The 20,849-nt window shown below is 45.4% G+C and overlaps 42 non-coding genes across 42 annotated transcripts; all 42 read right to left on the reverse strand.

Moving 5' to 3' along the window:
- Positions 1-293: 293 nt before the first annotated feature.
- LOC128451923 (U2 spliceosomal RNA) lies at positions 294-485 on the reverse strand. The gene has a single exon (XR_008340444.1). It is a non-coding gene; the product is annotated as a U2 spliceosomal RNA (small nuclear RNA).
- A 180-nt stretch (positions 486-665) lies between these two features.
- On the reverse strand, positions 666-778 carry LOC128452061 (U5 spliceosomal RNA). Its single transcript, XR_008340570.1, has one exon. It is a non-coding gene; the product is annotated as a U5 spliceosomal RNA (small nuclear RNA).
- Positions 779-1,292: 514 nt separating this feature from the next.
- Positions 1,293-1,484, reverse strand: LOC128451734 (U2 spliceosomal RNA). The gene has a single exon (XR_008340267.1). It is a non-coding gene; the product is annotated as a U2 spliceosomal RNA (small nuclear RNA).
- Positions 1,485-1,664: 180 nt separating this feature from the next.
- On the reverse strand, positions 1,665-1,777 carry LOC128452062 (U5 spliceosomal RNA). The gene has a single exon (XR_008340571.1). It is a non-coding gene; the product is annotated as a U5 spliceosomal RNA (small nuclear RNA).
- A 513-nt stretch (positions 1,778-2,290) lies between these two features.
- LOC128451942 (U2 spliceosomal RNA) lies at positions 2,291-2,482 on the reverse strand. Its single transcript, XR_008340462.1, has one exon. It is a non-coding gene; the product is annotated as a U2 spliceosomal RNA (small nuclear RNA).
- Positions 2,483-2,662: 180 nt separating this feature from the next.
- On the reverse strand, positions 2,663-2,775 carry LOC128452326 (U5 spliceosomal RNA). The gene has a single exon (XR_008340824.1). It is a non-coding gene; the product is annotated as a U5 spliceosomal RNA (small nuclear RNA).
- A 514-nt stretch (positions 2,776-3,289) lies between these two features.
- Positions 3,290-3,481, reverse strand: LOC128452887 (U2 spliceosomal RNA). The gene has a single exon (XR_008341367.1). It is a non-coding gene; the product is annotated as a U2 spliceosomal RNA (small nuclear RNA).
- A 180-nt stretch (positions 3,482-3,661) lies between these two features.
- On the reverse strand, positions 3,662-3,774 carry LOC128452064 (U5 spliceosomal RNA). The gene has a single exon (XR_008340572.1). It is a non-coding gene; the product is annotated as a U5 spliceosomal RNA (small nuclear RNA).
- Positions 3,775-4,288: 514 nt separating this feature from the next.
- On the reverse strand, positions 4,289-4,480 carry LOC128452888 (U2 spliceosomal RNA). Its single transcript, XR_008341368.1, has one exon. It is a non-coding gene; the product is annotated as a U2 spliceosomal RNA (small nuclear RNA).
- Positions 4,481-4,657: 177 nt separating this feature from the next.
- LOC128452065 (U5 spliceosomal RNA) lies at positions 4,658-4,770 on the reverse strand. The gene has a single exon (XR_008340573.1). It is a non-coding gene; the product is annotated as a U5 spliceosomal RNA (small nuclear RNA).
- Positions 4,771-5,284: 514 nt separating this feature from the next.
- Positions 5,285-5,476, reverse strand: LOC128451832 (U2 spliceosomal RNA). The gene has a single exon (XR_008340359.1). It is a non-coding gene; the product is annotated as a U2 spliceosomal RNA (small nuclear RNA).
- A 180-nt stretch (positions 5,477-5,656) lies between these two features.
- On the reverse strand, positions 5,657-5,769 carry LOC128452066 (U5 spliceosomal RNA). The gene has a single exon (XR_008340574.1). It is a non-coding gene; the product is annotated as a U5 spliceosomal RNA (small nuclear RNA).
- A 514-nt stretch (positions 5,770-6,283) lies between these two features.
- On the reverse strand, positions 6,284-6,475 carry LOC128451735 (U2 spliceosomal RNA). The gene has a single exon (XR_008340268.1). It is a non-coding gene; the product is annotated as a U2 spliceosomal RNA (small nuclear RNA).
- Positions 6,476-6,655: 180 nt separating this feature from the next.
- LOC128452067 (U5 spliceosomal RNA) lies at positions 6,656-6,768 on the reverse strand. Its single transcript, XR_008340575.1, has one exon. It is a non-coding gene; the product is annotated as a U5 spliceosomal RNA (small nuclear RNA).
- A 514-nt stretch (positions 6,769-7,282) lies between these two features.
- LOC128451736 (U2 spliceosomal RNA) lies at positions 7,283-7,474 on the reverse strand. The gene has a single exon (XR_008340269.1). It is a non-coding gene; the product is annotated as a U2 spliceosomal RNA (small nuclear RNA).
- A 180-nt stretch (positions 7,475-7,654) lies between these two features.
- Positions 7,655-7,767, reverse strand: LOC128452068 (U5 spliceosomal RNA). The gene has a single exon (XR_008340576.1). It is a non-coding gene; the product is annotated as a U5 spliceosomal RNA (small nuclear RNA).
- Positions 7,768-8,281: 514 nt separating this feature from the next.
- LOC128452809 (U2 spliceosomal RNA) lies at positions 8,282-8,473 on the reverse strand. The gene has a single exon (XR_008341293.1). It is a non-coding gene; the product is annotated as a U2 spliceosomal RNA (small nuclear RNA).
- A 180-nt stretch (positions 8,474-8,653) lies between these two features.
- Positions 8,654-8,766, reverse strand: LOC128452069 (U5 spliceosomal RNA). Its single transcript, XR_008340577.1, has one exon. It is a non-coding gene; the product is annotated as a U5 spliceosomal RNA (small nuclear RNA).
- A 514-nt stretch (positions 8,767-9,280) lies between these two features.
- Positions 9,281-9,472, reverse strand: LOC128452889 (U2 spliceosomal RNA). Its single transcript, XR_008341369.1, has one exon. It is a non-coding gene; the product is annotated as a U2 spliceosomal RNA (small nuclear RNA).
- A 177-nt stretch (positions 9,473-9,649) lies between these two features.
- LOC128452070 (U5 spliceosomal RNA) lies at positions 9,650-9,762 on the reverse strand. Its single transcript, XR_008340578.1, has one exon. It is a non-coding gene; the product is annotated as a U5 spliceosomal RNA (small nuclear RNA).
- Positions 9,763-10,276: 514 nt separating this feature from the next.
- On the reverse strand, positions 10,277-10,468 carry LOC128451737 (U2 spliceosomal RNA). The gene has a single exon (XR_008340270.1). It is a non-coding gene; the product is annotated as a U2 spliceosomal RNA (small nuclear RNA).
- Positions 10,469-10,648: 180 nt separating this feature from the next.
- On the reverse strand, positions 10,649-10,761 carry LOC128452072 (U5 spliceosomal RNA). Its single transcript, XR_008340580.1, has one exon. It is a non-coding gene; the product is annotated as a U5 spliceosomal RNA (small nuclear RNA).
- A 514-nt stretch (positions 10,762-11,275) lies between these two features.
- On the reverse strand, positions 11,276-11,467 carry LOC128451833 (U2 spliceosomal RNA). The gene has a single exon (XR_008340360.1). It is a non-coding gene; the product is annotated as a U2 spliceosomal RNA (small nuclear RNA).
- Positions 11,468-11,644: 177 nt separating this feature from the next.
- Positions 11,645-11,757, reverse strand: LOC128452073 (U5 spliceosomal RNA). The gene has a single exon (XR_008340581.1). It is a non-coding gene; the product is annotated as a U5 spliceosomal RNA (small nuclear RNA).
- A 514-nt stretch (positions 11,758-12,271) lies between these two features.
- On the reverse strand, positions 12,272-12,463 carry LOC128451881 (U2 spliceosomal RNA). The gene has a single exon (XR_008340405.1). It is a non-coding gene; the product is annotated as a U2 spliceosomal RNA (small nuclear RNA).
- Positions 12,464-12,643: 180 nt separating this feature from the next.
- Positions 12,644-12,756, reverse strand: LOC128452338 (U5 spliceosomal RNA). Its single transcript, XR_008340835.1, has one exon. It is a non-coding gene; the product is annotated as a U5 spliceosomal RNA (small nuclear RNA).
- Positions 12,757-13,269: 513 nt separating this feature from the next.
- On the reverse strand, positions 13,270-13,461 carry LOC128452890 (U2 spliceosomal RNA). Its single transcript, XR_008341370.1, has one exon. It is a non-coding gene; the product is annotated as a U2 spliceosomal RNA (small nuclear RNA).
- Positions 13,462-13,641: 180 nt separating this feature from the next.
- On the reverse strand, positions 13,642-13,754 carry LOC128452074 (U5 spliceosomal RNA). Its single transcript, XR_008340582.1, has one exon. It is a non-coding gene; the product is annotated as a U5 spliceosomal RNA (small nuclear RNA).
- A 515-nt stretch (positions 13,755-14,269) lies between these two features.
- Positions 14,270-14,461, reverse strand: LOC128451774 (U2 spliceosomal RNA). Its single transcript, XR_008340305.1, has one exon. It is a non-coding gene; the product is annotated as a U2 spliceosomal RNA (small nuclear RNA).
- A 180-nt stretch (positions 14,462-14,641) lies between these two features.
- LOC128452075 (U5 spliceosomal RNA) lies at positions 14,642-14,754 on the reverse strand. Its single transcript, XR_008340583.1, has one exon. It is a non-coding gene; the product is annotated as a U5 spliceosomal RNA (small nuclear RNA).
- A 514-nt stretch (positions 14,755-15,268) lies between these two features.
- LOC128451738 (U2 spliceosomal RNA) lies at positions 15,269-15,460 on the reverse strand. Its single transcript, XR_008340271.1, has one exon. It is a non-coding gene; the product is annotated as a U2 spliceosomal RNA (small nuclear RNA).
- A 177-nt stretch (positions 15,461-15,637) lies between these two features.
- On the reverse strand, positions 15,638-15,750 carry LOC128452076 (U5 spliceosomal RNA). The gene has a single exon (XR_008340584.1). It is a non-coding gene; the product is annotated as a U5 spliceosomal RNA (small nuclear RNA).
- A 513-nt stretch (positions 15,751-16,263) lies between these two features.
- On the reverse strand, positions 16,264-16,455 carry LOC128451882 (U2 spliceosomal RNA). Its single transcript, XR_008340406.1, has one exon. It is a non-coding gene; the product is annotated as a U2 spliceosomal RNA (small nuclear RNA).
- A 180-nt stretch (positions 16,456-16,635) lies between these two features.
- On the reverse strand, positions 16,636-16,748 carry LOC128452475 (U5 spliceosomal RNA). The gene has a single exon (XR_008340969.1). It is a non-coding gene; the product is annotated as a U5 spliceosomal RNA (small nuclear RNA).
- A 513-nt stretch (positions 16,749-17,261) lies between these two features.
- Positions 17,262-17,453, reverse strand: LOC128452891 (U2 spliceosomal RNA). The gene has a single exon (XR_008341371.1). It is a non-coding gene; the product is annotated as a U2 spliceosomal RNA (small nuclear RNA).
- Positions 17,454-17,630: 177 nt separating this feature from the next.
- Positions 17,631-17,743, reverse strand: LOC128452077 (U5 spliceosomal RNA). The gene has a single exon (XR_008340585.1). It is a non-coding gene; the product is annotated as a U5 spliceosomal RNA (small nuclear RNA).
- Positions 17,744-18,258: 515 nt separating this feature from the next.
- Positions 18,259-18,450, reverse strand: LOC128452892 (U2 spliceosomal RNA). Its single transcript, XR_008341372.1, has one exon. It is a non-coding gene; the product is annotated as a U2 spliceosomal RNA (small nuclear RNA).
- A 177-nt stretch (positions 18,451-18,627) lies between these two features.
- LOC128452078 (U5 spliceosomal RNA) lies at positions 18,628-18,740 on the reverse strand. The gene has a single exon (XR_008340586.1). It is a non-coding gene; the product is annotated as a U5 spliceosomal RNA (small nuclear RNA).
- Positions 18,741-19,253: 513 nt separating this feature from the next.
- LOC128451883 (U2 spliceosomal RNA) lies at positions 19,254-19,445 on the reverse strand. Its single transcript, XR_008340407.1, has one exon. It is a non-coding gene; the product is annotated as a U2 spliceosomal RNA (small nuclear RNA).
- Positions 19,446-19,625: 180 nt separating this feature from the next.
- On the reverse strand, positions 19,626-19,738 carry LOC128452476 (U5 spliceosomal RNA). Its single transcript, XR_008340970.1, has one exon. It is a non-coding gene; the product is annotated as a U5 spliceosomal RNA (small nuclear RNA).
- Positions 19,739-20,251: 513 nt separating this feature from the next.
- LOC128452893 (U2 spliceosomal RNA) lies at positions 20,252-20,443 on the reverse strand. The gene has a single exon (XR_008341373.1). It is a non-coding gene; the product is annotated as a U2 spliceosomal RNA (small nuclear RNA).
- A 177-nt stretch (positions 20,444-20,620) lies between these two features.
- Positions 20,621-20,733, reverse strand: LOC128452079 (U5 spliceosomal RNA). Its single transcript, XR_008340587.1, has one exon. It is a non-coding gene; the product is annotated as a U5 spliceosomal RNA (small nuclear RNA).
- Positions 20,734-20,849: the final 116 nt, after the last annotated feature.

Here is a 20,849-nt window from a genome sequence, read left to right on the forward strand (position 1 = left end):
TTGGGTCCAAAAAGCTGACTCTGCTTTCTCACCAAGTCTCCCAGAGGATCTTGAGTGAAAACCAGTTTCAGTTTTTGACAAACGCTTCTGATTCAATTTGGAATCCAGTTGAAGCTCATTGTGACCCCGTGCAGAGTCATGCATGATCACTTCACAAGGCAGTGAGTCATCAGAGCGGTTTTGCACACTTGTCAAACTCTGCCAGGCCATTGCCTCAGTTTCATTGACCCAGTGTAGAATTCACCTTTAAAACTCCACAATTGTTTGAGTGTTTGCTTTTCTACAAGGTAAGAACAGAGTGCACCGTTCCCAGCCGCACTGCAATGCTAGGTCGATGCGTGGAGAGAAGGGAGCAAGCTCCAAATTTCTGTTCCTCTTGCCAAAAATCTGCTTAATATGTAGTCCTCATATAGAGGACATATCAGATATTAAACTGATAAGAACAGATACTACACTTGATCTTAGCCAAAAGGCCGAGAAGCGATAATCCACAAGTGTTGGATGTCCATGCCAAGCTCTTGGCGCAATTCTCCCTTGCTGTGGTACCCCGTTTGTAGGTGTGCATAACAATGGCTGCTGCTCATCACCTCCGCCTAAGCTCTCCTTTGTGGACACTTGATTTCTGACCTAGACAATTCTTTGACTTTTCACAATTTCATAAGGCTCAGCCATAAAGCAAAGCCTGCCAAAAATAGATTCAACTCATGTTTGTTCCTCTCCACGGAAGTCTTTAGTAAAAGGCGAAAGACTTGTGCGTTATGAAGAGAAACCAGAGTCAGCATGGCCCTCTGTTCGAGAGCAGCGGAGGAGCCTCTCGGTCACAGTCACCACCTACGCGGTGGGCCTCTCTTTGCTTTCCGCATGTCAGATTCTAGTATACAACATTCCCACCACGCCCCCATCTGCCAACCAAAATTATACAAGTCTTTATTTGCTCCTGCCCTGACTAGTGATTGGCTTTTAAGCCTTTTTAAGCGATACATCCCTGAACCACTTACATTGGGTCCAAAAAGCTGACTCTGCTTTCTCACCAAGTCTCCCAGAGGATCTTGAGTGAAAACCAGTTTCAGTTTTTGACAAACGCTTCTGATTCAATTTGGAATCCAGTTGAAGCTCATTGTGACCCCGTGCAGAGTCATGCATGATCACTTCACAAGGCAGTGAGTCATCAGAGCGGTTTTGCACACTTGTCAAACTCTGCTAGGCCATTCCCTCAGTTTCAATGACCCAGTGTAGAATTCACCTTTAAAACTCCACAATTGTTTGAGTGTTTGCTTTTCTACAAGGTAAGAACAGAGTGCACCGTTCCCAGCAGCACTGCAATGCTAGGTCGATGCGTGGAGAGAAGGGAGCAAGCTCCAAATTTCTGCTCCTCTTGCCAAAAATCTGCTTAATATGTAGTCCTCATATAGAGGACATATCAGATATTAAACTGATAAGAACAGATACTACACTTGATCTTAGCCAAAAGGCCGAGAAGCGATAATCCACAAGTGTTGGATGTCCACGCCAAGCTCTTGGCGCAATTCTCCCTTGCTGTGGTACCCCGTTTGTAGGTGTGCATAACAATGGCTGCTGCTCATCACCTCCGCCTAAGCTCTCCTTTGTGGACACTTGATTTCTGACCTAGACAATTCTTTGACTTTTCACAATTTCATAAGGCTCAGCCATAAAGCAAAGCCTGCCAAAAATAGATTCAACTCATGTTTGTTCCTCTCCACGGAAGTCTTTAGTAAAAGGCGAAAGACTTGTGCGTTATGAAGAGAAACCAGAGTCAGCATGGCCCTCTGTTCGAGAGCAGCGGAGGAGCCTCTCGGTCACAGTCACCACCTACGCGGTGGGCCTCTCTTTGCTTTCCGCATGTCAGATTCTAGTATACAACATTCCCACCACGCCCCCATCTGCCAACCAAAATTATACAAGTCTTTATTTGCTCCTGCCCTGACTAGTGATTGGCTTTTAAGCCTTTTTAAGCGATACATCCCTGAACCACTTACATTGGGTCCAAAAAGCTGACTCTGCTTTCTCACCAAGTCTCCCAGAGGATCTTGAGTGAAAACAGTTTCAGTTTTTGACAAACGCTTCTGATTCAATTTGGAATCCAGTTGAAGCTCATTGTGACCCCTTGCAGAGTCATGCATGATCACTTCACAAGGCAGTGAGTCATCAGAGCGGTTTTGCACACTTGTCAAACTCTGCCAGGCTATTCCCTCAGTTTCATTGACCCAGTGTAGAATTCACCTTTAAAACTCCACAATTGTTTGAGTGTTTGCTTTTCTACAAGGTAAGAACAGAGTGCACCGTTCCCAGCGGCACTGCAATGCTAGGTCGATGCGTGGAGAGAAGGGAGCAAGCATCAAATTTCTGCTCCTCTTGCCAAAAATTTGCTTAATATGTAGACCTCATATAGAGGACATATCAGATATTAAACTGATAAGAACAGATACTACACTTGATCTTAGCCAAAAGGCCGAGAAGCGATAATCCACAAGTGTTGGATGTCCACGCCAAGCTCTTGGCGCAATTCTCCCTTGCTGTGGTACCCCGTTTGTAGGTGTGCATAACAATGGCTGCTGCTCATCACCTCCGCCTAAGCTCTCCTTTGTGGACACTTGATTTCTGACCTAGACAATTCTTTGACTTTTCACAATTTCATAAGGCTCAGCCATAAAGCAAAGCCTGCCAAAAATAGATTCAACTCATGTTTGTTCCTCTCCACGGAAGTCTTTAGTAAAAGGCGAAAGACTTGTGCGTTATGAAGAGAAACCAGAGTCAGCATGGCCCTCTGTTCGAGAGCAGCGGAGGAGCCTCTCGGTCACAGTCACCACCTACGCGGTGGGCCTCTCTTTGCTTTCCGCATGTCAGATTCTAGTATACAACATTCCCACCACGCCCCCATCTGCCAACCAAAATTATACAAGTCTTTATTTGCTCCTGCCCTGACTAGTGATTGGCTTTTAAGCCTTTTTAAGCGATACATCCCTGAACCACTTACATTGGGTCCAAAAAGCTGACTCTGCTTTCTCACCAAGTCTCCCAGAGGATCTTGAGTGAAAACCAGTTTCAGTTTTTGACAAACGCTTCTGATTCAATTTGGAATCCAGTTGAAGCTCATTGTGACCCCGTGCAGAGTCATGCATGATCACTTCACAAGGCAGTGAGTCATCAGAGCGGTTTTGCACACTTGTCAAACTCTGCCAGGCCATTGCCTCAGTTTCATTGACCCAGTGTAGAATTCACCTTTAAAACTCCACAATTGTTTGAGTGTTTGCTTTTCTACAAGGTAAGAACAGAGTGCACCGTTCCCAGCGGCACTGCAATGCTAGGTCGATGCGTGGAGAGAAGGGAGCAAGCTCCAAATTTCTGCTCCTCTTGCCAAAAATCTGCTTAATATGTAGTCCTCATATAGAGGACATATCAGATATTAAACTGATAAGAACAGATACTACACTTGATCTTAGCCAAAAGGCCGAGAAGCGATAATCCACAAGTGTTGGATGTCCATGCCAAGCTCTTGGCGCAATTCTCCCTTGCTGTGGTACCCCGTTTGTAGGTGTGCATAACAATGGCTGCTGCTCATCACCTCCGCCTAAGCTCTCCTTTGTGGACACTTGATTTCTGACCTAGACAATTCTTTGACTTTTCACAATTTCATAAGGCTCAGCCATAAAGCAAAGCCTGCCAAAAATAGATTCAACTCATGTTTGTTCCTCTCCACGGAAGTCTTTAGTAAAAGGCGAAAGACTTGTGCGTTATGAAGAGAAACCAGAGTCAGCATGGCCCTCTGTTCGAGAGCAGCGGAGGAGCCTCTCGGTCACAGTCACCACCTACGCGGTGGGCCTCTCTTTGCTTTCCGCATGTCAGATTCTAGTATACAACATTCCCACCACGCCCCCATCTGCCAACCAAAATTATACAAGTCTTTATTTGCTCCTGCCCTGACTAGTGATTGGCTTTTAAGCCTTTTTAAGCGATACATCCCTGAACCACTTACATTGGGTCCAAAAAGCTGACTCTGCTTTCTCACCAAGTCTCCCAGAGGATCTTGAGTGAAAACCAGTTTCAGTTTTTGACAAACGCTTCTGATTCAATTTGGAATCCAGTTGAAGCTCATTGTGACCCCGTGCAGAGTCATGCATGATCACTTCACAAGGCAGTGAGTCATCAGAGCGGTTTTGCACACTTGTCAAACTCTGCCAGGCCATTGCCTCAGTTTCATTGACCCAGTGTAGAATTCACCTTTAAAACTCCACAATTGTTTGAGTGTTTGCTTTTCTACAAGGTAAGAACAGAGTGCACCGTTCCCAGCGGCACTGCAATGCTAGGTCGATGCGTGGAGAGAAGGGAGCAAGCTCCAAATTTCTGCTCCTCTTGCCAAAAATCTGCTTAATATGTAGTCCTCATATAGAGGACATATCAGATATTAAACTGATAAGAACAGATACTACACTTGATCTTAGCCAAAAGGCCGAGAAGCGATAATCCACAAGTGTTGGATGTCCACGCCAAGCTCTTGGCGCAATTCTCCCTTGCTGTGGTACCCCGTTTGTAGGTGTGCATAACAATGGCTGCTGCTCATCACCTCCGCCTAAGCTCTTTGTGGACACCTGATTTCTGACCTAGACAATTCTTTGACTTTTCACAATTTCATAAGGCTCAGCCATAAAGCAAAGCCTGCCAAAAATAGATTCAACTCATGTTTGTTCCTCTCCACGGAAGTCTTTAGTAAAAGGCGAAAGACTTGTGCGTTATGAAGAGAAACCAGAGTCAGCATGGCCCTCTGTTCGAGAGCAGTGAAGGAGCCTCTCGGTCACAGTCACCACCTACGCGGTGGGCCTCTCTTTGCTTTCCGCATGTCAGATTCTAGTATACAACATTCCCACCACGCCCCCATCTGCCAACCAAAATTATACAAGTCTTTATTTGCTCCTGCCCTGACTAGTGATTGGCTTTTAAGCCTTTTTAAGCGATACATCCCTGAACCACTTACATTGGGTCCAAAAAGCTGACTCTGCTTTCTCACCAAGTCTCCCAGAGGATCTTGAGTGAAAACCAGTTTCAGTTTTTGACAAACGCTTCTGATTCAATTTGGAATCCAGTTGAAGCTCATTGTGACCCCGTGCAGAGTCATGCATGATCACTTCACAAGGCAGTGAGTCATCAGAGCGGTTTTGCACACTTGTCAAACTCTGCCAGGCCATTGCCTCAGTTTCATTGACCCAGTGTAGAATTCACCTTTAAAACTCCACAATTGTTTGAGTGTTTGCTTTTCTACAAGGTAAGAACAGAGTGCACCGTTCCCAGCCGCACTGCAATGCTAGGTCGATGCGTGGAGAGAAGGGAGCAAGCTCCAAATTTCTGCTCCTCTTGCCAAAAATCTGCTTAATATGTAGTCCTCATATAGAGGACATATCAGATATTAAACTGATAAGAACAGATACTACACTTGATCTTAGCCAAAAGGCCGAGAAGCGATAATCCACAAGTGTTGGATGTCCATGCCAAGCTCTTGGCGCAATTCTCCCTTGCTGTGGTACCCCGTTTGTAGGTGTGCATAACAATGGCTGCTGCTCATCACCTCCGCCTAAGCTCTCCTTTGTGGACACTTGATTTCTGACCTAGACAATTTTTTGACTTTTCACAATTTCATAAGGCTCAGCCATAAAGCAAAGCCTGCCAAAAATAGATTCAACTCATGTTTGTTCCTCTCCACGGAAGTCTTTAGTAAAAGGCGAAAGACTTGTGCGTTATGAAGAGAAACCAGAGTCAGCATGGCCCTCTGTTCGAGAGCAGCGGAGGAGCCTCTCGGTCACAGTCACCACCTACGCGGTGGGCCTCTCTTTGCTTTCCGCATGTCAGATTCTAGTATACAACATTCCCACCACGCCCCCATCTGCCAACCAAAATTATACAAGTCTTTATTTGCTCCTGCCCTGACTAGTGATTGGCTTTTAAGCCTTTTTAAGCGATACATCCCTGAACCACTTACATTGGGTCCAAAAAGCTGACTCTGCTTTCTCACCAAGTCTCCCAGAGGATCTTGAGTGAAAACCAGTTTCAGTTTTTGACAAACGCTTCTGATTCAATTTGGAATCCAGTTGAAGCTCATTGTGACCCCGTGCAGAGTCATGCATGATCACTTCACAAGGCAGTGAGTCATCAGAGCGGTTTTGCACACTTGTCAAACTCTGCTAGGCCATTCCCTCAGTTTCAATGACCCAGTGTAGAATTCACCTTTAAAACTCCACAATTGTTTGAGTGTTTGCTTTTCTACAAGGTAAGAACAGAGTGCACCGTTCCCAGCAGCACTGCAATGCTAGGTCGATGCGTGGAGAGAAGGGAGCAAGCTCCAAATTTCTGCTCCTCTTGCCAAAAATCTGCTTAATATGTAGTCCTCATATAGAGGACATATCAGATATTAAACTGATAAGAACAGATACTACACTTGATCTTAGCCAAAAGGCCGAGAAGCGATAATCCACAAGTGTTGGATGTCCACGCCAAGCTCTTGGCGCAATTCTCCCTTGCTGTGGTACCCCGTTTGTAGGTGTGCATAACAATGGCTGCTGCTCATCACCTCCGCCTAAGCTCTCCTTTGTGGACACTTGATTTCTGACCTAGACAATTCTTTGACTTTTCACAATTTCATAAGGCTCAGCCATAAAGCAAAGCCTGCCAAAAATAGATTCAACTCATGTTTGTTCCTCTCCACGGAAGTCTTTAGTAAAAGGCGAAAGACTTGTGCGTTATGAAGAGAAACCAGAGTCAGCATGGCCCTCTGTTCGAGAGCAGCGGAGGAGCCTCTCGGTCACAGTCACCACCTACGCGGTGGGCCTCTCTTTGCTTTCCGCATGTCAGATTCTAGTATACAACATTCCCACCACGCCCCCATCTGCCAACCAAAATTATACAAGTCTTTATTTGCTCCTGCCCTGACTAGTGATTGGCTTTTAAGCCTTTTTAAGCGATACATCCCTGAACCACTTACATTGGGTCCAAAAAGCTGACTCTGCTTTCTCACCAAGTCTCCCAGAGGATCTTGAGTGAAAACCAGTTTCAGTTTTTGACAAACGCTTCTGATTCAATTTGGAATCCAGTTGAAGCTCATTGTGACCCCGTGCAGAGTCATGCATGATCACTTCACAAGGCAGTGAGTCATCAGAGCGGTTTTGCACACTTGTCAAACTCTGCCAGGCCATTCCCTCAGTTTCATTGACCCAGTGTAGAATTCACCTTTAAAACTCCACAATTGTTTGAGTGTTTGCTTTTCTACAAGGTAAGAACAGAGTGCACCGTTCCCAGCAGCACTGCAATGCTAGGTCGATGCGTGGAGAGAAGGGAGCAAGCTCCAAATTTCTGCTCCTCTTGCCAAAAATCTGCTTAATATGTAGTCCTCATATAGAGGACATATCAGATATTAAACTGATAAGAACAGATACTACACTTGATCTTAGCCAAAAGGCCGAGAAGCGATAATCCACAAGTGTTGGATGTCCACGACAAGCTCTTGGCGCAATTCTCCCTTGCTGTGGTACCCCGTTTGTAGGTGTGCATAACAATGGCTGCTGCTCATCACCTCCGCCTAAGCTCTCCTTTGTGGACACTTGATTTCTGACCTAGACAATTCTTTGACTTTTCACAATTTCATAAGGCTCAGCCATAAAGCAAAGCCTGCCAAAAATAGATTCAACTCATGTTTGTTCCTCTCCACGGAAGTCTTTAGTAAAAGGCGAAAGACTTGTGCGTTATGAAGAGAAACCAGAGTCAGCATGGCCCTCTGTTCGAGAGCAGTGAAGGAGCCTCTCGGTCACAGTCACCACCTACGCGGTGGGCCTCTCTTTGCTTTCCGCATGTCAGATTCTAGTATACAACATTCCCACCACGCCCCCATCTGCCAACCAAAATTATACAAGTCTTTATTTGCTCCTGCCCTGACTAGTGATTGGCTTTTAAGCCTTTTTAAGCGATACATCCCTGAACCACTTACATTGGGTCCAAAAAGCTGACTCTGCTTTCTCACCAAGTCTCCCAGAGGATCTTGAGTGAAAACCAGTTTCAGTTTTTGACAAACGCTTCTGATTCAATTTGGAATCCAGTTGAAGCTCATTGTGACCCCGTGCAGAGTCATGCATGATCACTTCACAAGGCAGTGAGTCATCAGAGCGGTTTTGCACACTTGTCAAACTCTGCTAGGCCATTCCCTCAGTTTCATTGACCCAGTGTAGAATTCACCTTTAAAACTCCACAATTGTTTGAGTGTTTGCTTTTCTACAAGGTAAGATAGGAGTGCACCGTTCCCAGCAGCACTGCAATGCTAGGTCGATGCGTGGAGAGAAGGGAGCAAGCTCCAAATTTCTGCTCCTCTTGCCAAAAATCTGCTTAATATGTAGTCCTCATATTGAGGACATATCAGATATTAAACTGATAAGAACAGATACTACACTTGATCTTAGCCAAAAGGCCGAGAAGCGATAATCCACAAGTGTTGGATGTCCACGCCAAGCTCTTGGCGCAATTCTCCCTTGCTGTGGTACCCCGTTTGTAGGTGTGCATAACAATGGCTGCTGCTCATCACCTCCGCCTAAGCTCTCCTTTGTGGACACTTGATTTCTGACCTAGACAATTCTTTGACTTTTCACAATTTCATAAGGCTCAGCCATAAAGCAAAGCCTGCCAAAAATAGATTCAACTCATGTTTGTTCCTCTCCACGGAAGTCTTTAGTAAAAGGCGAAAGACTTGTGCGTTATGAAGAGAAACCAGAGTCAGCATGGCCCTCTGTTCGAGAGCAGCGGAGGAGCCTCTCGGTCACAGTCACCACCTACGCGGTGGGCCTCTCTTTGCTTTCCGCATGTCAGATTCTAGTATACAACATTCCCACCACGCCCCCATCTGCCAACCAAAATTATACAAGTCTTTATTTGCTCCTGCCCTGACTAGTGATTGGCTTTTAAGCCTTTTTAAGCGATACATCCCTGAACCACTTACATTGGGTCCAAAAAGCTGACTCTGCTTTCTCACCAAGTCTCCCAGAGGATCTTGAGTGAAAACCAGTTTCAGTTTTTGACAAACGCTTCTGATTCAATTTGGAATCCAGTTGAAGCTCATTGTGACCCCGTGCAGAGTCATGCATGATCACTTCACAAGGCAGTGAGTCATCAGAGCGGTTTTGCACACTTGTCAAACTCTGCCAGGCCATTCCCTCAGTTTCATTGACCCAGTGTAGAATTCACCTTTAAAACTCCACAATTGTTTGAGTGTTTGCTTTTCTACAAGGTAAGAACAGAGTGCACCGTTCCCAGCGGCACTGCAATGCTAGGTCGATGCGTGGAGAGAAGGGAGCAAGCTCCAAATTTCTGCTCCTCTTGCCAAAAATCTGCTTAATATGTAGTCCTCATATAGAGGACATATCAGATATTAAACTGATAAGAACAGATACTACACTTGATCTTAGCCAAAAGGCCGAGAAGCGATAATCCACAAGTGTTGGATGTCCACGCCAAGCTCTTGGCGCAATTCTCCCTTGCTGTGGTACCCTGTTTGTAGGTGTGCATAACAATGGCTGCTGCTCATCACCTCCGCCTAAGCTCTTTGTGGACACTTGATTTCTGACCTAGACAATTCTTTGACTTTTCACAATTTCATAAGGCTCAGCCATAAAGCAAAGCCTGCCAAAAATAGATTCAACTCATGTTTGTTCCTCTCCACGGAAGTCTTTAGTAAAAGGCGAAAGACTTGTGCGTTATGAAGAGAAACCAGAGTCAGCATGGCCCTCTGTTCGAGAGCAGTGAAGGAGCCTCTCGGTCACAGTCACCACCTACGCGGTGGGCCTCTCTTTGCTTTCCGCATGTCAGATTCTAGTATACAACATTCCCACCACGCCCCCATCTGCCAACCAAAATTATACAAGTCTTTATTTGCTCCTGCCCTGACTAGTGATTGGCTTTTAAGCCTTTTTAAGCGATACATCCCTGAACCACTTACATTGGGTCCAAAAAGCTGACTCTGCTTTCTCACCAAGTCTCCCAGAGGATCTTGAGTGAAAACCAGTTTCAGTTTTTGACAAACGCTTCTGATTCAATTTGGAATCCAGTTGAAGCTCATTGTGACCCCGTGCAGAGTCATGCATGATCACTTCACAAGGCAGTGAGTCATCAGAGCGGTTTTGCACACTTGTCAAACTCTGCTAGGCCATTCCCTCAGTTTCATTGACCCAGTGTAGAATTCACCTTTAAAACTCCACAATTGTTTGAGTGTTTGCTTTTCTACAAGGTAAGAACAGAGTGCACCGTTCCCAGCAGCACTGCAATGCTAGGTCGATGCGTGGAGAGAAGGGAGCAAGCTCCAAATTTCTGCTCCTCTTGCCAAAAATCTGCTTAATATGTAGTCCTCATATAGAGGACATATCAGATATTAAACTGATAAGAACAGATACTACACTTGATCTTAGCCAAAAGGCCGAGAAGCGATAATCCACAAGTGTTGGATGTCCACGCCAAGCTCTTGGCGCAATTCTCCCTTGCTGTGGTACCCCGTTTGTAGGTGTGCATAACAATGGCTGCTGCTCATCACCTCCGCCTAAGCTCTCCTTTGTGGACACTTGATTTCTGACCTAGACAATTCTTTGACTTTTCACAATTTCATAAGGCTCAGCCATAAAGCAAAGCCTGCCAAAAATAGATTCAACTCATGTTTGTTCCTCTCCACGGAAGTCTTTAGTAAAAGGCGAAAGACTTGTGCGTTATGAAGAGAAACCAGAGTCAGCATGGCCCTCTGTTCGAGAGCAGCGGAGGAGCCTCTCGGTCACAGTCACCACCTACGCGGTGGGCCTCTCTTTGCTTTCCGCATGTCAGATTCTAGTATACAACATTCCCACCACGCCCCCATCTGCCAACCAAAATTATACAAGTCTTTATTTGCTCCTGCCCTGACTAGTGATTGGCTTTTAAGCCTTTTTAAGCGATACATCCCTGAACCACTTACATTGGGTCCAAAAAGCTGACTCTGCTTTCTCACCAAGTCTCCCAGAGGATCTTGAGTGAAAACCAGTTTCAGTTTTTGACAAACGCTTCTGATTCAATTTGGAATCCAGTTGAAGCTCATTGTGACCCCGTGCAGAGTCATGCATGATCACTTCACAAGGCAGTGAGTCATCAGAGCGGTTTTGCACACTTGTCAAACTCTGCCAGGCCATTCCCTCAGTTTCATTGACCCAGTGTAGAATTCACCTTTAAAACTCCACAATTGTTTGAGTGTTTGCTTTTCTACAAGGTAAGAACAGAGTGCACCGTTCCCAGCCGCACTGCAATGCTAGGTCGATGCGTGGAGAGAAGGGAGCAAGCTCCAAATTTCTGCTCCTCTTGCCAAAAATCTGCTTAATATGTAGTCCTCATATAGAGGACATATCAGATATTAAACTGATAAGAACAGATACTACACTTGATCTTAGCCAAAAGGCCGAGAAGCGATAATCCACAAGTGTTGGATGTCCACGCCAAGCTCTTGGCGCAATTCTCCCTTGCTGTGGTACCCTGTTTGTAGGTGTGCATAACAATGGCTGCTGCTCATCACCTCCGCCTAAGCTCTTTGTGGACACTTGATTTCTGACCTAGACAATTCTTTGACTTTTCACAATTTCATAAGGCTCAGCCATAAAGCAAAGCCTGCCAAAAATAGATTCAACTCATGTTTGTTCCTCTCCACGGAAGTCTTTAGTAAAAGGCGAAAGACTTGTGCGTTATGAAGAGAAACCAGAGTCAGCATGGCCCTCTGTTCGAGAGCAGTGAAGGAGCCTCTCGGTCACAGTCACCACCTACGCGGTGGGCCTCTCTTTGCTTTCCGCATGTCAGATTCTAGTATACAACATTCCCACCACGCCCCCATCTGCCAACCAAAATTATACAAGTCTTTATTTGCTCCTGCCCTGACTAGTGATTGGCTTTTAAGCCTTTTTAAGCGATACATCCCTGAACCACTTACATTGGGTCCAAAAAGCTGACTCTGCTTTCTCACCAAGTCTCCCAGAGGATCTTGAGTGAAAACCAGTTTCAGTTTTTGACAAACGCTTCTGATTCAATTTGGAATCCAGTTGAAGCTCATTGTGACCCCTTGCAGAGTCATGCATGATCACTTCACAAGGCAGTGAGTCATCAGAGCGGTTTTGCACACTTGTCAAACTCTGCCAGGCTATTCCCTCAGTTTCATTGACCCAGTGTAGAATTCACCTTTAAAACTCCACAATTGTTTGAGTGTTTGCTTTTCTACAAGGTAAGAACAGAGTGCACCGTTCCCAGCGGCACTGCAATGCTAGGTCGAGGCGTGGAGAGAAGGGAGCAAGCTCCAAATTTCTGCTCCTCTTGCCAAAAATCTGCTTAATATGTAGTCCTCATATAGAGGACATATCAGATATTAAACTGATAAGAACAGATACTACACTTGATCTTAGCCAAAAGGCCGAGAAGCGATAATCCACAAGTGTTGGATGTCCACGCCAAGCTCTTGGCGCAATTCTCCCTTGCTGTGGTACCCCGTTTGTAGGTGTGCATAACAATGGCTGCTGCTCATCACCTCCGCCTAAGCTCTCCTTTGTGGACACTTGATTTCTGACCTAGACAATTCTTTGACTTTTCACAATTTCATAAGGCTCAGCCATAAAGCAAAGCCTGCCAAAAATTGATTCAACTCATGTTTGCTCCTCTCCACGGAAGTCTTTAGTAAAAGGCGAAAGACTTGTGCGTTATGAAGAGAAACCAGAGTCAGCATGGCCCTCTGTTCGAGAGCAGCGGAGGAGCCTCTCGGTCACAGTCACCACCTACGCGGTGGGCCTCTCTTTGCTTTCCGCATGTCAGATTCTAGTATACAACATTCCCACCACGCCCGCATCTGCCAACCAAAATTATACAAGTCTTTATTTGCTCCTGCCCTGACTAGTGATTGGCTTTTAAGCCTTTTTAAGCGATACATCCCTGAACCACTTACATTGGGTCCAAAAAGCTAACTCTGCTTTCTCACCAAGTCTCCCAGAGGATCTTGAGTGAAACCAGTTTCAGTTTTTGACAAACGCTTCTGATTCAATTTGGAATCCAGTTGAAGCTCATTGTGACCCCTTGCAGAGTCATGCATGATCACTTCACAAGGCAGTGAGTCATCAGAGCGGTTTTGCACACTTGTCAAACTCTGCCAGGCTATTCCCTCAGTTTCATTGACCCAGTGTAGAATTCACCTTTAAAACTCCACAATTGTTTGAGTGTTTGCTTTTCTACAAGGTAAGAACAGAGTGCACCGTTCCCAGCGGCACTGCAATGCTAGGTCGATGCGTGGAGAGAAGGGAGCAAGCTCCAAATTTCTGCTCCTCTTGCCAAAAATCTGCTTAATATGTAGTCCTCATATAGAGGACATATCAGATATTAAACTGATAAGAACAGATACTACACTTGATCTTAGCCAAAAGGCCGAGAAGCGATAATCCATAAGTGTTGGATGTCCACGCCAAGCTCTTGGCGCAATTCTCCCTTGCTGTGGTACCCCGTTTGTAGGTGTGCATAACAATGGCTGCTGCTCATCACCTCCGCCTAAGCTCTCCTTTGTGGACACTTGATTTCTGACCTAGACAATTCTTTGACTTTTCACAATTTCATAAGGCTCAGCCATAAAGCAAAGCCTGCCAAAAATAGATTCAACTCATGTTTGTTCCTCTCCACGGAAGTCTTTAGTAAAAGGCGAAAGACTTGTGCGTTATGAAGAGAAACCAGAGTCAGCATGGCCCTCTGTTCGAGAGCAGCGGAGGAGCCTCTCGGTCACAGTCACCACCTACGCGGTGGGCCTCTCTTTTCTTTCCGCATGTCAGATTCTAGTATACAACATTCCCACGACGCCCCCATCTGCCAACCAAAATTATACAAGTCTTTATTTGCTCCTGCCCTGACTAGTGATTGGCTTTTAAGCCTTTTTAAGCGATACATCCCTGAAAAAACTTACATTGGGTCCAAAAAGCTGACTCTGCTTTCTCACCAAGTCTCCCAGAGGATCTTGAGTGAAAACCAGTTTCAGTTTTTGACAAACGCTTCTGATTCAATTTGGAATCCAGTTGAAGCTCATTGTGACCCTGTGCAGAGTCATGCATGATCACTTCACAAGGCAGTGAGTCATCAGAGCGGTTTTGCACACTTGTCAAACTCTGCCAGGCCATTCCGTCAGTTTCAATGACCCAGTGTAGAATTCACCTTTAAAACTCCACAATTGTTTGAGTGTTTGCTTTTCTACAAGGTAAGAACAGAGTGCACCGTTCCCAGCAGCACTGCAATGCTAGGTCGATGCGTGGAGAGAAGGGAGCAAGCTCCAAATTTCTGCTCCTCTTGCCAAAAATCTGCTTAATATGTAGTCCTCACATAGAGGACATATCAGATATTAAACTGATAAGAACAGATACTACACTTGATCTTAGCCAAAAGGCCGAGAAGCGATAATCCACAAGTGTTGGATGTCCACGCCAAGCTCTTGGCGCAATTCTCCCTTGCTGTGGTACCCTGTTTGTAGGTGTGCATAACAATGGCTGCTGCTCATCACCTCCGCCTAAGCTCTCCTTTGTGGACACTTGATTTCTGACCTAGACAATTCTTTGACTTTTCACAATTTCATAAGGCTCAGCCATAAAGCAAAGCCTGCCAAAAATAGATTCAACTCATGTTTGTTCCTCTCCACGGAAGTCTTTAGTAAAAGGCGAAAGACTTGTGCGTTATGAAGAGAAACCAGAGTCAGCATGGCCCTCTGTTCGAGAGCAGTGAAGGAGCCTCTCGGTCACAGTCACCACCTACGCGGTGGGCCTCTCTTTGCTTTCCGCATGTCAGATTCTAGTATACAACATTCCCACCACGCCCCCATCTGCCAACCAAAATTATACAAGTCTTTATTTGCTCCTGCCCTGACTAGTGATTGGCTTTTAAGCCTTTTTAAGCGATACATCCCTGAACCACTTACATTGGGTCCAAAAAGCTGACTCTGCTTTCTCACCAAGTCTCCCAGAGGATCTTGAGTGAAAACCAGTTTCAGTTTTTGACAAACGCTTCTGATTCAATTTGGAATCCAGTTGAAGCTCATTGTGACCCCGTGCAGAGTCATGCATGATCACTTCACAAGGCAGTGAGTCATCAGAGCGGTTTTGCACACTTGTCAAACTCTGCTAGGCCATTCCCTCAGTTTCATTGACCCAGTGTAGAATTCACCTTTAAAACTCCACAATTGTTTGAGTGTTTGCTTTTCTACAAGGTAAGAACAGAGTGCACCGTTCCCAGCAGCACTGCAATGCTAGGTCGATGCGTGGAGAGAAGGGAGCAAGCTCCAAATTTCTGCTCCTCTTGCCAAAAATCTGCTTAATATGTAGTCCTCATATAGAGGACATATCAGATATTAAACTGATAAGAACAGATACTACACTTGATCTTAGCCAAAAGGCCGAGAAGCGATAATCCACAAGTGTTGGATGTCCACGCCAAGCTCTTGGCGCAATTCTCCCTTGCTGTGGTACCCCGTTTGTAGGTGTGCATAACAATGGCTGCTGCTCATCACCTCCGCCTAAGCTCTTTGTGGACACTTGATTTCTGACCTAGACAATTCTTTGACTTTTCACAATTTCATAAGGCTCAGCCATAAAGCAAAGCCTGCCAAAAATAGATTCAACTCATGTTTGTTCCTCTCCACGGAAGTCTTTAGTAAAAGGCGAAAGACTTGTGCGTTATGAAGAGAAACCAGAGTCAGCATGGCCCTCTGTTCGAGAGCAGTGAAGGAGCCTCTCGGTCACAGTCACCACCTACGCGGTGGGCCTCTCTTTGCTTTCCGCATGTCAGATTCTAGTATACAACATTCCCACCACGCCCCCATCTGCCAACCAAAATTATACAAGTCTTTATTTGCTCCTGCCCTGACTAGTGATTGGCTTTTAAGCCTTTTTAAGCGATACATCCCTGAACCACTTACATTGGGTCCAAAAAAATGACTCTGCTTTCTCACCAAGTCTCCCAGAGGATCTTGAGTGAAAACAGTTTCAGTTTTTGACAAACGCTTCTGATTCAATTTGGAATCCAGTTGAAGCTCATTGTGACCCCTTGCAGAGTCATGCATGATCACTTCACAAGGCAGTGAGTCATCAGAGCGGTTTTGCACACTTGTCAAACTCTGCCAGGCTATTCCCTCAGTTTCATTGACCCAGTGTAGAATTCACCTTTAAAACTCCACAATTGTTTGAGTGTTTGCTTTTCTACAAGGTAAGAACAGAGTGCACCGTTCCCAGCGGCACTGCAATGCTAGGTCGAGGCGTGGAGAGAAGGGAGCAAGCTCCAAATTTCTGCTCCTCTTGCCAAAAATCTGCTTAATATGTAGTCCTCATATAGAGGACATATCAGATATTAAACTGATAAGAACAGATACTACACTTGATCTTAGCCAAAAGGCCGAGAAGCGATAACCCACAAGTGTTGGATGTCCACGCCAAGCTCTTGGCGCAATTCTCCCTTGCTGTGGTACCCCGTTTGTAGGTGTGCATAACAATGGCTGCTGCTCATCACCTCCGCCTAAGCTCTCCTTTGTGGACACTTGATTTCTGACCTAGACAATTCTTTGACTTTTCACAATTTCATAAGGCTCAGCCATAAAGCAAAGCCTGCCAAAAATAGATTCAACTCATGTTTGCTCCTCTCCACGGAAGTCTTTAGTAAAAGGCGAAAGACTTGTGCGTTATGAAGAGAAACCAGAGTCAGCATGGCCCTCTGTTCGAGAGCAGCGGAGGAGCCTCTCGGTCACAGTCACCACCTACGCGGTGGGCCTCTCTTTGCTTTCCGCATGTCAGATTCTAGTATACAACATTCCCACCACACCCGCATCTGCCAACCAAAATTATACAAGTCTTTATTTGCTCCTGCCCTGACTAGTGATTGGCTTTTAAGCCTTTTTAAGCGATACATCCCTGAACCACTTACATTGGGTCCAAAAAGCTAACTCTGCTTTCTCACCAAGTCTCCCAGAGGATCTTGAGTGAAAACAGTTTCAGTTTTTGACAAACGCTTCTGATTCAATTTGGAATCCAGTTGAAGCTTATTGTGACCCCTTGCAGAGTCATGCATGATCACTTCACAAGGCAGTGAGTCATCAGAGCGGTTTTGCACACTTGTCAAACTCTGCCAGGCTATTCCCTCAGTTTCATTGACCCAGTGTAGAATTCACCTTTAAAACTCCACAATTGTTTGAGTGTTTGCTTTTCTACAAGGTAAGAACAGAGTGCACCGTTCCCAGCGGCACTGCAATGCTAGGTCGATGCGTGGAGAGAAGGGAGCAAGCTCCAAATTTCTGCTCCTCTTGCCAAAAATCTGCTTAATATGTAGTCCTCATATAGAGGACATATCAGATATTAAACTGATAAGAACAGATACTACACTTGATCTTAGCCAAAAGGCCGAGAAGCGATAATCCACAAGTGTTGGATGTCCACGCCAAGCTCTTGGCGCAATTCTCCCTTGCTGTGGTACCCCGTTTGTAGGTGTGCATAACAATGGCTGCTGCTCATCACCTCCGCCTAAGCTCTTTGTGGACACTTGATTTCTGACCTAGACAATTCTTTGACTTTTCACAATTTCATAAGGCTCAGCCATAAAGCAAAGCCTGCCAAAAATAGATTCAACTCATGTTTGTTCCTCTCCACGGAAGTCTTTAGTAAAAGGCGAAAGACTTGTGCGTTATGAAGAGAAACCAGAGTCAGCATGGCCCTCTGTTCGAGAGCAGCGGAGGAGCCTCTCGGTCACAGTCACCACCTACGCGGTGGGCCTCTCTTTTCTTTCCGCATGTCAGATTCTAGTATACAACATTCCCACGACGCCCCCATCTGCCAACCAAAATTATACAAGTCTTTATTTGCTCCTGCCCTGACTAGTGATTGGCTTTTAAGCCTTTTTAAGCGATACATCCCTGAAAAAACTTACATTGGGTCCAAAAAGCTGACTCTGCTTTCTCACCAAGTCTCCCAGAGGATCTTGAGTGAAAACCAGTTTCAGTTTTTGACAAACGCTTCTGATTCAATTTGGAATCCAGTTGAAGCTCATTGTGACCCTGTGCAGAGTCATGCATGATCACTTCACAAGGCAGTGAGTCATCAGAGCGGTTTTGCACACTTGTCAAACTCTGCCAGGCCATTCCCTCAGTTTCAATGACCCAGTGTAGAATTCACCTTTAATACTCCACAATTGTTTGAGTGTTTGCTTTTCTACAAGGTAAGAACAGAGTGCACCGTTCCCAGCGGCACTGCAATGCTAGGTCGATGCGTGGAGAGAAGGGAGCAAGCTCCAAATTTCTGCTCCTCTTGCCAAAAATCTGCTTAATATGTAGTCCTCATATAGAGGACATATCAGATATTAAACTGATAAGAACAGATACTACACTTGATCTTAGCCAAAAGGCCGAGAAGCGATAATCCACAAGTGTTGGATGTCCACGCCAAGCTCTTGGCGCAATTCTCCCTTGCTGTGGTACCCCGTTTGTAGGTGTGCATAACAATGGCTGCTGCTCATCACCTCCGCCTAAGCTCTTTGTGGACACTTGATTTCTGACCTAGACAATTCTTTGACTTTTCACAATTTCATAAGGCTCAGCCATAAAGCAAAGCCTGCCAAAAATAGATTCAACTCATGTTTGTTCCTCTCCACGGAAGTCTTTAGTAAAAGGCGAAAGACTTGTGCGTTATGAAGAGAAACCAGAGTCAGCATGGCCCTCTGTTCGAGAGCAGTGAAGGAGCCTCTCGGTCACAGTCACCACCTACGCGGTGGGCCTCTCTTTGCTTTCCGCATGTCAGATTCTAGTATACAACATTCCCACCACGCCCCCATCTGCCAACCAAAATTATACAAGTCTTTATTTGCTCCTGCCCTGACTAGTGATTGGCTTTTAAGCCTTTTTAAGCGATACATCCCTGAACCACTTACATTGGGTCCAAAAAAATGACTCTGCTTTCTCACCAAGTCTCCCAGAGGATCTTGAGTGAAAACAGTTTCAGTTTTTGACAAACGCTTCTGATTCAATTTGGAATCCAGTTGAAGCTCATTGTGACCCCTTGCAGAGTCATGCATGATCACTTCACAAGGCAGTGAGTCATCAGAGCGGTTTTGCACACTTGTCAAACTCTGCCAGGCTATTCCCTCAGTTTCATTGACCCAGTGTAGAATTCACCTTTAAAACTCCACAATTGTTTGAGTGTTTGCTTTTCTACAAGGTAAGAACAGAGTGCACCGTTCCCAGCGGCACTGCAATGCTAGGTCGAGGCGTGGAGAGAAGGGAGCAAGCTCCAAATTTCTGCTCCTCTTGCCAAAAATCTGCTTAATATGTAGTCCTCATATAGAGGACATATCAGATATTAAACTGATAAGAACAGATACTACACTTGATCTTAGCCAAAAGGCCGAGAAGCGATAACCCACAAGTGTTGGATGTCCACGCCAAGCTCTTGGCGCAATTCTCCCTTGCTGTGGTACCCCGTTTGTAGGTGTGCATAACAATGGCTGCTGCTCATCACCTCCGCCTAAGCTCTCCTTTGTGGACACTTGATTTCTGACCTAGACAATTCTTTGACTTTTCACAATTTCATAAGGCTCAGCCATAAAGCAAAGCCTGCCAAAAATAGATTCAACTCATGTTTGCTCCTCTCCACGGAAGTCTTTAGTAAAAGGCGAAAGACTTGTGCGTTATGAAGAGAAACCAGAGTCAGCATGGCCCTCTGTTCGAGAGCAGCGGAGGAGCCTCTCGGTCACAGTCACCACCTACGCGGTGGGCCTCTCTTTGCTTTCCGCATGTCAGATTCTAGTATACAACATTCCCACCACACCCGCATCTGCCAACCAAAATTATACAAGTCTTTATTTGCTCCTGCCCTGACTAGTGATTGGCTTTTAAGCCTTTTTAAGCGATACATCCCTGAACCACTTACATTGGGTCCAAAAAGCTAACTCTGCTTTCTCACCAAGTCTCCCAGAGGATCTTGAGTGAAAACAGTTTCAGTTTTTGACAAACGCTTCTGATTCAATTTGGAATCCAGTTGAAGCTTATTGTGACCCCTTGCAGAGTCATGCATGATCACTTCACAAGGCAGTGAGTCATCAGAGCGGTTTTGCACACTTGTCAAACTCTGCCAGGCTATTCCCTCAGTTTCATTGACCCAGTGTAGAATTCACCTTTAAAACTCCACAATTGTTTGAGTGTTTGCTTTTCTACAAGGTAAGAACAGAGTGCACCGTTCCCAGCGGCACTGCAATGCTAGGTCGATGCGTGGAGAGAAGGGAGCAAGCTCCAAATTTCTGCTCCTCTTGCCAAAAATCTGCTTAATATGTAGTCCTCATATAGAGGACATATCAGATATTAAACTGATAAGAACAGATACTACACTTGATCTTAGCCAAAAGGCCGAGAAGCGATAATCCACAAGTGTTGGATGTCCACGCCAAGCTCTTGGCGCAATTCTCCCTTGCTGTGGTACCCCGTTTGTAGGTGTGCATAACAATGGCTGCTGCTCATCACCTCCGCCTAAGCTCTTTGTGGACACTTGATTTCTGACCTAGACAATTCTTTGACTTTTCACAATTTCATAAGGCTCAGCCATAAAGCAAAGCCTGCCAAAAATAGATTCAACTCATGTTTGTTCCTCTCCACGGAAGTCTTTAGTAAAAGGCGAAAGACTTGTGCGTTATGAAGAGAAACCAGAGTCAGCATGGCCCTCTGTTCGAGAGCAGTGAAGGAGCCTCTCGGTCACAGTCACCACCTACGCGGTGGGCCTCTCTTTGCTTTCCGCATGTCAGATTCTAGTATACAACATTCCCACCAC

This window comes from Pleuronectes platessa, chromosome 11 (genome assembly GCF_947347685.1).
Source record: "Pleuronectes platessa chromosome 11, fPlePla1.1, whole genome shotgun sequence".
NCBI lineage: Eukaryota > Metazoa > Chordata > Actinopteri > Pleuronectiformes > Pleuronectidae > Pleuronectes > Pleuronectes platessa.